Source organism: Nannobrachium achirus (assembly GCF_963921795.1).
Source record: "Nannobrachium achirus genome assembly, chromosome: 19".
Lineage (NCBI taxonomy): Eukaryota > Metazoa > Chordata > Actinopteri > Myctophiformes > Myctophidae > Nannobrachium > Nannobrachium achirus.
In genome coordinates this window covers 54,449,985-54,458,827 of record NC_137826.1, presented here as the reverse complement: position 1 = coordinate 54,458,827, position 8,843 = coordinate 54,449,985, and the positions used below count along the sequence as shown (strand labels likewise).

Genomic DNA, 8,843 nt, shown 5'->3' with positions numbered 1-8,843 from the left:
CAAGTTCAGGAGAGTTTGGACAAGACAATTCTCTAGAATGCTGCCTTCAGGTATGGCATGTAAAGATGGCTTTTGCATTTCTTTCACCATAGTAAAAAACTGCATTCATGGTCTGGAGAGGGCACTTTTTACAGACGGATAAAAGGGCAGGGGCTCAAACCCCCTTTGATGTCCATGTGTGCATGTGCGTGCCAGGTAGGATCCCAAAGGGAATTGGATCTCAACAGTGGGGTTCAGGGACCCCCAGGTCAGGACCAGGGGTGGTGGGGGTCCCCAGCACAATGTGTTAATAAAGGGTCACTTGACCCAGTTACGTTGGATATTTTGCCTATTCAAAGATAGCAGTTCTACAAGCTCACAAGCTACTATATCTCCTCTCTTTGAAGGCGAGGAAGGCCTTTAAGCCTAAACGCGTCCATTTCTCTAAATAGACTGCTGCTGCTGCTGTGCTTATGAAATAAATAAATACATTTTAAAGTCATTATTCAAGAGAGTGCGGACTGCGGATATCCCCTTCATTTTGAGTTCTACTTGAATCTGCACCCAAAGAAACTACAGACCTCTCCACAAGACTCCTGCAGAGAGCGCGCCTTTCTCCTAATGGTACTGAAGACCCCAAAACATTTTATATTTTGTTAGCGTCGGATAATATTTTGTCCACAGTTCCATTCCTGTTGAATGCTGTGGAATCACGGCACCCCATGCATCTTTAAACATCTATAAGGGTCCATTTGGTAACAAACTCTCCACAATTTATCTGGGGACCACCTGGAACCCTCTCATGGTCCGCAGACCACTGGTTGAGAAACACTGGGTTAGGACTTTTTGTATTATTATTTTCAAGTAGGTCCTGGTCCAGAAAAGGCTTGAGAGCCAACTGGCTGGTAGGATGACTTGCCTGTAATGGGTGGTGTAATTCTCATGGTAATACATGGGCTCAAACTGTTGCTCCTGTAAGACACAAAGCAGTCGGGTCAAAGATGGATGGAGAACCTCCCTGCTGTGGTTCTGTAGACAAGCTGCTTGTACTCACACAGTCCCTGGCTTACCTCTTCAGACGCTGCACTGTGGAGGGAAACAAAAGAAAAGGGTTTCATAGGCCTGAACACATTATGACGCAATATTTTATGCTTTAAATATTAAAAAAATAGCAGATATACAAGCTCACAGCACGGCACCGAGTGCCGCGCTGCGAGCTTGTAGATCTGCTATTTTTTGAAAAATCGTGAAAATTAGAATTTTCACCCAATTCTATAAGTGTCTTTTGAATCCTTCTAAGATTTTTGGAAAAAAAACTATGTTTCTATGTCAGCAATCTGGCCAGCCATCGTCAAAGAAAAGGTCCTTTTCACTTAACTGGAGCTCAGTTAGTCTGTTCTTGAGAGACTACTATGTCAGTGGTTCTCAAACTTTTTCATGTGAAGGACCCCCAAAATGATATTTATTTGGCCACGGACCCCCATTTCAAAATATCTAGTTCCAGGGACCACCCAGAAGCAAAATTGAGTTACAACCGTTCGCTTTGAAAATACATATATTGAAAGATTTGCACACATTTTCACGACTTTTTCAAAAATAGCAGATCTACAAGCTCGCAGCGCGGCACTCGGTGCCGCGCTGTGAGCTTGTATATCTGCTATTTTTCACTGGTTAAAGCATTCAATAATTCTAGGCCTAAATTGTAAAAATGCGATATAGTCAATACAATAGAAATGCAGTACAGTACAAGTACAGTTAAACACCGCTGCATAAAAGGAACATCCCAAACAAGACCTTTTACGATCTTTTTTTTTACGTTGGAAGTCCTCTGTATTTAATTCATGGACATAATAAATAGCAAGCAAAGAAAACATTCAATAATATTGCAGTTATAAAAACACTATATGTGTACAGGATAGGGGAAACAAGGGGGTGGGGCAAAGTAAGGGGGGGGGGGGGGGGGGGTGCGCTCACTTCTCGCCTGTCTACGGGAGAAGTGATAACTACCTCTTTCTCTGGCCTCCTGAAAGGTGAGTTTTCAGGGCAGTTTTGAAGCATCAAGATTTGTGAACTGTTGCGATAAAAGAAGGCAAGAGAATGGAATACAACCAACCACCCTAAGGACTACAGACCACTGAGTGACCACTAGATGGACTGCACAAATAAACAGAGCTGCAACCTTTAAACAAATTTTAAATATGAGTATTTAATTTGTACAGTATACTATTTCAACCGTGTTGAGAAAAAAAAGAAACGCTATTTGTTCCAAAGCGACTGCAAAAGATTGATTCTATAGTTTTTTTATGGGGGGGGGGGGTGAGCTACTCCTTTAAGACAGTGGTTCTCACTCAAAGTGGGTTCCGGGGACCCCCAGGGGTCCTTGAGGCAATTCCAGAGGGTCCCCAGCTAAATGATAGTTAGGAACCCCTTATGGGTATGCAACTCAGAGAGTGTACAAATGGAACCAAATGGACGCGTACGCCGTACGGGTCCATTTGGTTCCATTTGTACACCCTCATAGTTAAATTAACATTGATTTTACAATATAAATAAAAAATACCACTAAATGGGGGTCGATAGTCTAATGCAGTGGTTCTCAAAGTGGATTCCAGGGACTCTGTGGGTTCCTTTATGGAGGTCTAAATTGACACATACAAGTCTGTAACTCTGACAGCATACAAATGGAACCAAATGGATCCTGGTGGGTCCATTTGGTTCCATTTGTATACTGTCAGAGTTAAAGGGAAACCTTGACAATTGAAAGTTTGAGAAACACTGGCCTAAATTAATGCATGTCAAAAATTAAAATGGTTGGGACATGAACATGTTTGAGAACCACTACTTTAGGAGACTGTAGAACATTAATGAGGCTTTCTTTCAACATAGTGAGCATATAATTAAGCAGTGATCTTACTTGTTGTCTGCTGATGGCTCCATCTTCTCCACAGAATGACTCTCAGCTTCTGGACCTTACGGACAGGGAGAAGAAATAAATAAAAAAAGTTTTAAAGGGACATTTCACTTTAAAAAAAAAACTTGTTGGTAATTGTATTGTCTAATCAGGCTTTTATGAACCCTGAACAGATTTAAATGTGCTTGATTCAATATTTAGATATTTGATGTAAATGTTATCAGGCCCTCCTCCTGCAGGGGGCCTCCCCATACACACCCATTGTAACTTCAAACTCCATTTTAACCATGATTAATTAATGATAATAAAGAATTCTGGTGACTCATACTAACCTCCCAATACGTGAGCAGGCCGTGTTTTTACGATAACTTTTTTCATTTATTTCTTAATTTTGTTTATTGCATTATTATTGTTTTCTTCCATTTTCCCAAAGAATTGTTAAAAGTGAGTGAAAAATCAAATGTGTCCTGTTCTATGTCTGTGTCTTTGTGCAAAGTTATGTTTATAATGAGGTTTGACAAAACACATCAGTCATGACCAGTTATATATTATAGGTTGTAGTTTCACCCGAGTCCAGTAGATGGTGCGCATTAATACAACATGCTGTGAAGTGAAAGTGAAAATATATAGGCTACAGTGTTGCCTCCAAATAAAAATGTAGACATATTTCATCCCAGTCAGAGATCAAATAATGATAAAACTTTATATCATGGCACCACTGCGTCCAACACACAGTCAACAGTAGTAGGCACATTAAAGCACATTATTCCACAAAGTAATAGGCTACTTCCTATTGCATTCTTCTTACCTGCTGAACTCAATTCGACTGTTTTAAAGTCAAGTTACTTCGTGTTGCTCCTTGCCTGCAATGTTGCTTTCAGTGATTTGAAGAGGCGTCGACGTTGTCTTGTTGTTTGTAAAGTAAAAGTCCTTTTTAAAACGTTATTACTTCGTTAACAATACATTTGCTTCCGCAAACAGAGAGAGACGCTCCTGCAGCAGAGATGAGAGAATCGCTTGCATTCTAAAGGTGGGACGTTCGCGAACGAATCGAGTCTTTTGAACGGCTCTTTGAAATGAACGACGGGATCTGGTTCGCAGTATAGGGAGCCGTTCCTTTCTAAATAAACAGTTGTGGGAAAAGTACAAACATATTCTTTACTAATGCAAAAGTATCGATACTGCAATGTAGAAATACTCTGCCTCGAGTAGAAGTTGGAATTAGAATAGACTTGAGTAGCCTAAAAGAAGCCTACAAGTGTATTGGTATCAAAATGTACTTGGGCTAAAAAAAAGTACCAATAATAGAACGTCCCATTTGACAAGTTTTCCGATGAATAAAATGTAGAAAAATCTTTTGAAAATAGCAGATAAGCTCACAATGCGTCGCAACGCAACACATTGTGAGCTTATAGATCGGCTATTTTCAAATGGAGTAAATGTATATAGCCTATGGCCAAATTGTATATAGGGTTGAAGTGATTTGTAATTATACATTTATAATCAAAATCTACAAAGTAACTAAGTAAGTCAAATGAGCCAGTCTTTTGAACGGCTCTTTGAAAGGAACGGATACCAGAGATCCGGCTCACTTCAAATAACCATAAATCCCATCTCTACCCGGTTCGCCCCTTTTAAAACTACTGTCAACGCAGCTGAAAATAGCCGATCTACAAGCTCACAACGCCTCACACCGCGAGGCCTTGTGAGCTTGTAGATCTGAGCTATACAAATAGGCTCACGAGGAGGCGGAGCCAGGCTTGGAGCCATAGCGTGAATCTATTCTGCATCTAGCATGAGGCAAGAAGAACCCACATTCAGATTGATTGATTGAAGATCTATGTTGAAGAGTTTATTAGCAGTTTGCAATAGAGAAAGGTAGCCTACAGTTTCATGACAGTATATTCACTGGTACAAGGCGGGAGGGTGTTTTTTGTGCGTCTTGCCGCATCACCCTTTCTTGTTTATTTTTATTCTTTTTTGCTAGTTGTTTTTATCGCTCTGACCTTTGGACACTGCACTATTAGGTTGTGTTAGTCATTTTCATTTAGTATTTCTGCTTGTGTTTGACATGATGTAGAGATACTTGTTGCACTAACTAGCATTGACTGTATGGTCACTTTGATTTGGGCACTGTATTATTTTTTGATAGTCGTGCTTTAAGACACTTTATGTATATATATTATTCGTTCCCTTTCCTGTTGTACCTTGCTCTTACTGTACTTACTGTACTCTGTACTCTGTTCTTGTTTTTTCTTTTTATCTTTTTCATACTTCTCTGTAACTTTGTAAATAACCTTATACTGCTGTGCTGCCTCTGGGCAACAAATTTTCCCCCTTGGGATAATAAAGGTATCTATCTATCTAAGGCCAACAAGGAGATCCTAGAAAACCTTGCTGCTTTTTTTTACACAGGAATCACTTATGGTATCTCTATCCACAACTTTCCAACATCCCATCATGCATTGCGCAGAAGTTGCGCGGAGCTTCCGGTGCCACAGCCGAGAGTGATCTACAAGCTCACAACGGTTGCATCTGCGATGCGAGCTTGTATGTCTGCTGTTAACCGGAAGTGTGGTGAAAACAATTCTCCAGTAAATTCCAGCGGAAAGAGGTGGATAGAATACAGGCCAAAAATCCAAGTCGCCAAATAAACTTTCTAGGACACCTCGCCAACTAGCGTGGACATGTCCAAAGTCATGTCGCCAACCAGCTTGGACGACTCGCCCCTAAACCGCGGACTGTGATAATTATAATTAAACAATCAGGCCACAGACGACTGAATATCTGCTCAGGGACAGCAGCATTATTATAACCATTAGCCTAGCATACTATACCACATCTCTAACTACATGTCTGTCCCAAATGATGGACTTTATCCACCTCTTTCCGCGGGAATTTATTGGAGAATCTTTTGCACCACACTTCTGGTTAACAGCAGACATACAAGCTCACGTCGCGTCGCAGATGCAACCGCTGTGAGCTTGTAGATCACATTCGGCTGCGGCGCCGGAAGCTCCGTGCAACTTCTGCGCAATGCACGATGGGATGTTAGAAAGTTGTGGATATGGATCAAAGTTATACCAAACATTCAAAGATGGATACAGTTAAAGCCTACTTTGCATCATAGAATAACTTCGAGACATAATTAATGTAGCTGCAATTTGCACGCTCAAACAGCTTTTTTTTTTTTTTTTTTTTCAAGCGGTGGCCATAAAATGATATATAAAATTCTGATTGGCAAAATAGCTCTGCACAGTTGCATTGCCAATCTTCTGCATGACTACATCCTAATTAGATCAATTTAAAAGAGCAGATTATTTCTTTCTTTCTTTCTTTCTTTCTTTCTTTCTTTCTTTCTTTCTTTCCCCCCAAGCGGTGGTGCTGGGGGAAAATAAAAAAAGTTACTTTGCCTATCTGCAAAGTAACTAGTAACTGTATACAATGACTCACAAAAGGTCCTGTTTATTCCCATTTTTTAAAGGTGTTTATTCTATTTTATTTTTAGATTTGTATTGACCTGAAACACACAGACTTGAACACTGGACCAAAATATTTTAAGATGGGGGTCCACGGCCAAATACATGTCATGTTGGGGGTCCTTGACATGACAAAGTTTGACAACCATGTGTCTTTTAACAGTTTTCTGAAAACAAAAACTCATGTTGCTAATTGCTATAGTGGTTCTCAAACTTTGACATGTCAAGTCAAGGACCCCCAAAATGATACGTACTTGGCCGCGGACCCCCATCTCAAAATATTTTGTTCCAGGGATCCCCAGGCCCATAGGCATTAGGCAAAGATTTGAGTTAAAGAGATCAATATATCAAAAACAAAGGAACTGGTCATTTATGTAAATAACCCTGTGCAGCCCCTTACAATTAAGGGACACAATGTAGAGATAGTAAACAACTTTAAATATCTAGGCACTATAATTGACAGCAACCTTAACTTCAGTGACACTGACTATATGTTTAAATCCTGTAACCAACGTCTCCACCTTTTACGCAAGCTCAACTCCTTCAGGGTGAGCAAGCACATTATGGAAACGTTTTTTAAGAACCTCATAGAGGGAATCCTAACCTTCAACATGGCAATGTGGCACAGTAATCTTAACATGCAATGTAGAGGCAAGCTGCAGAGAATAGTAAATCTGACATAAAAAATCATAGGGAAAAAACAAAAACAATTAAGTTGTATCTACAATGAAGTGCTTAGGAAAAAAGCTGTCAAGATAATAAATGATCCCTCTCACCCACTCCATAGGGAGTTCGATTTACTTCCCTCTGGTAGACGCTATAGAACAGCACACCGTAGCCATAATATTTTTAAAAATTAATTCATTCCAAATGCCATTAAGGCATTGAATGATGTCATGTCTCGTTGATCTGCCTGTTTTTTCACCGTATATACCACTGTTGTCCTTCTTGTTGCCTTAAAGACCCAATGAAATGACTATTTTGGGTATTTTATTTTGAAGTTTCAGTTTGAAAAGGTAGCCTGTGTGTTTCTGAACCATTCCAAGGGGACCAGAGTAATGGGAGTAATGGGAGCCAGCAATGGGAAACAAACAGGTGAATGTAATCAAAGGTTCATTTATATTCAAAAACTCTATCTATATGTCATCACTTTTTGAAGTAATTAAGAATGGCCTATTTAGGGACCTTTGATATAAATATTATTATTATATTATTATTATTATTATTATTTTGGCATCTAGTGTTAGGTATGGCCTTATTATCACTACAGATATGCTCTAAAAGTGTGAAAAACATGTATTTGATTTCACCCTGTCTTTAAGATGTTTTGTGTGTAAGTGTTTGTTGCTGTTTATCTGTCTTTTTAATGTTGTCTAAATGTATAAACAAAAGACAAATTTCCACATTGTGGAACTAACTAACTAACTAACTAACTAACTAACTAAACATGTTCACTCTGAATCTGGGTCTTTCCTCATGCTATAGTAGATGCAGAATAGATAAGCGTGAGCCGAGTCTGAAATCAGGCTATGACGACATCATGATTTGATACAATGGAAATCAAATATAGGACGGATATATCACGACATATATGACGACATCAGTATTTGATGGAAAAAACACATATACAGTATATGACGACATCAGCGCGGTCCTTGGGCAATGGACACTGTACTGGCATAGGCCTACACTAAAAGCTATATTTGAAAGAAGCTTTACTGAGAAAGAAAGACGCATTGTGAGCTTGTAGATCTGCTATTTTCAAGAGAACATTTTTTTACACATTTTAGACGGGACATTCCGCACATAATACTTTGATGCCAATACTGTTGTACATTTTCAAATCTGGACTTTCGCTTACTTGTAACAGAGTATTGCATGGCAGTATTGTTACTTTCACTTAAAGCAAAACATTTGAGTACTTTTCCACCCCTGCAACCAGAAGCAACTGGACTACGAAAGTGAAAGTAGAGGATGGGAGCCAAACCGAGGTGGAATCACCTTGTCACATAAGTATGGAAAACTCATACGTAAGAAGACTTCGCTGATAACAATCAACCCACCCTTTTGCCCCCTCACCCGCCCTACTACATACTGTATATAAGACGTCCATTGCATCATGTTAGAAGTTATAGAAATCAACAATCGACAGCCGCTCTCTCCAACAACACTGCTGAACATGAAACTGACACTGGAGCATCTTTTTTTCACCATTCTGCTTGGGATTTTGAGCCTCTCGGGTCGCCTTCAAGCTAAACCTGTTGACAGGGACTTCTCACCTGAATTAATCGGAACGCCCAAATGTGTACGTTAAATTGTATTTCCTTTTGTTTTTTCCCATCAGCATTTTAAACTACACTCTTAGAACAAAAACTAGGCTCTACTCAATTTTATTGGTGAAACATTTTTACACTCAAAAATATTGAGTAAATATTACTGATATGAAATCAGGTAAATGAAACTCAATTAATTTG

General features: G+C 39.4%; 1 long non-coding RNA gene across 1 annotated transcript; it reads right to left on the bottom strand.

Moving 5' to 3' along the window:
- Positions 1-898: 898 nt before the first annotated feature.
- Positions 899-3,843, bottom strand: LOC308304485. Its single transcript, XR_013963066.1, has 4 exons — positions 3,699-3,843; positions 2,894-2,948; positions 1,050-1,065; positions 899-951 (listed from the first exon to the last, which is right to left on the bottom strand). It is a non-coding gene; the product is annotated as an uncharacterized lncRNA (long non-coding RNA).
- Positions 3,844-8,843: the final 5,000 nt, after the last annotated feature.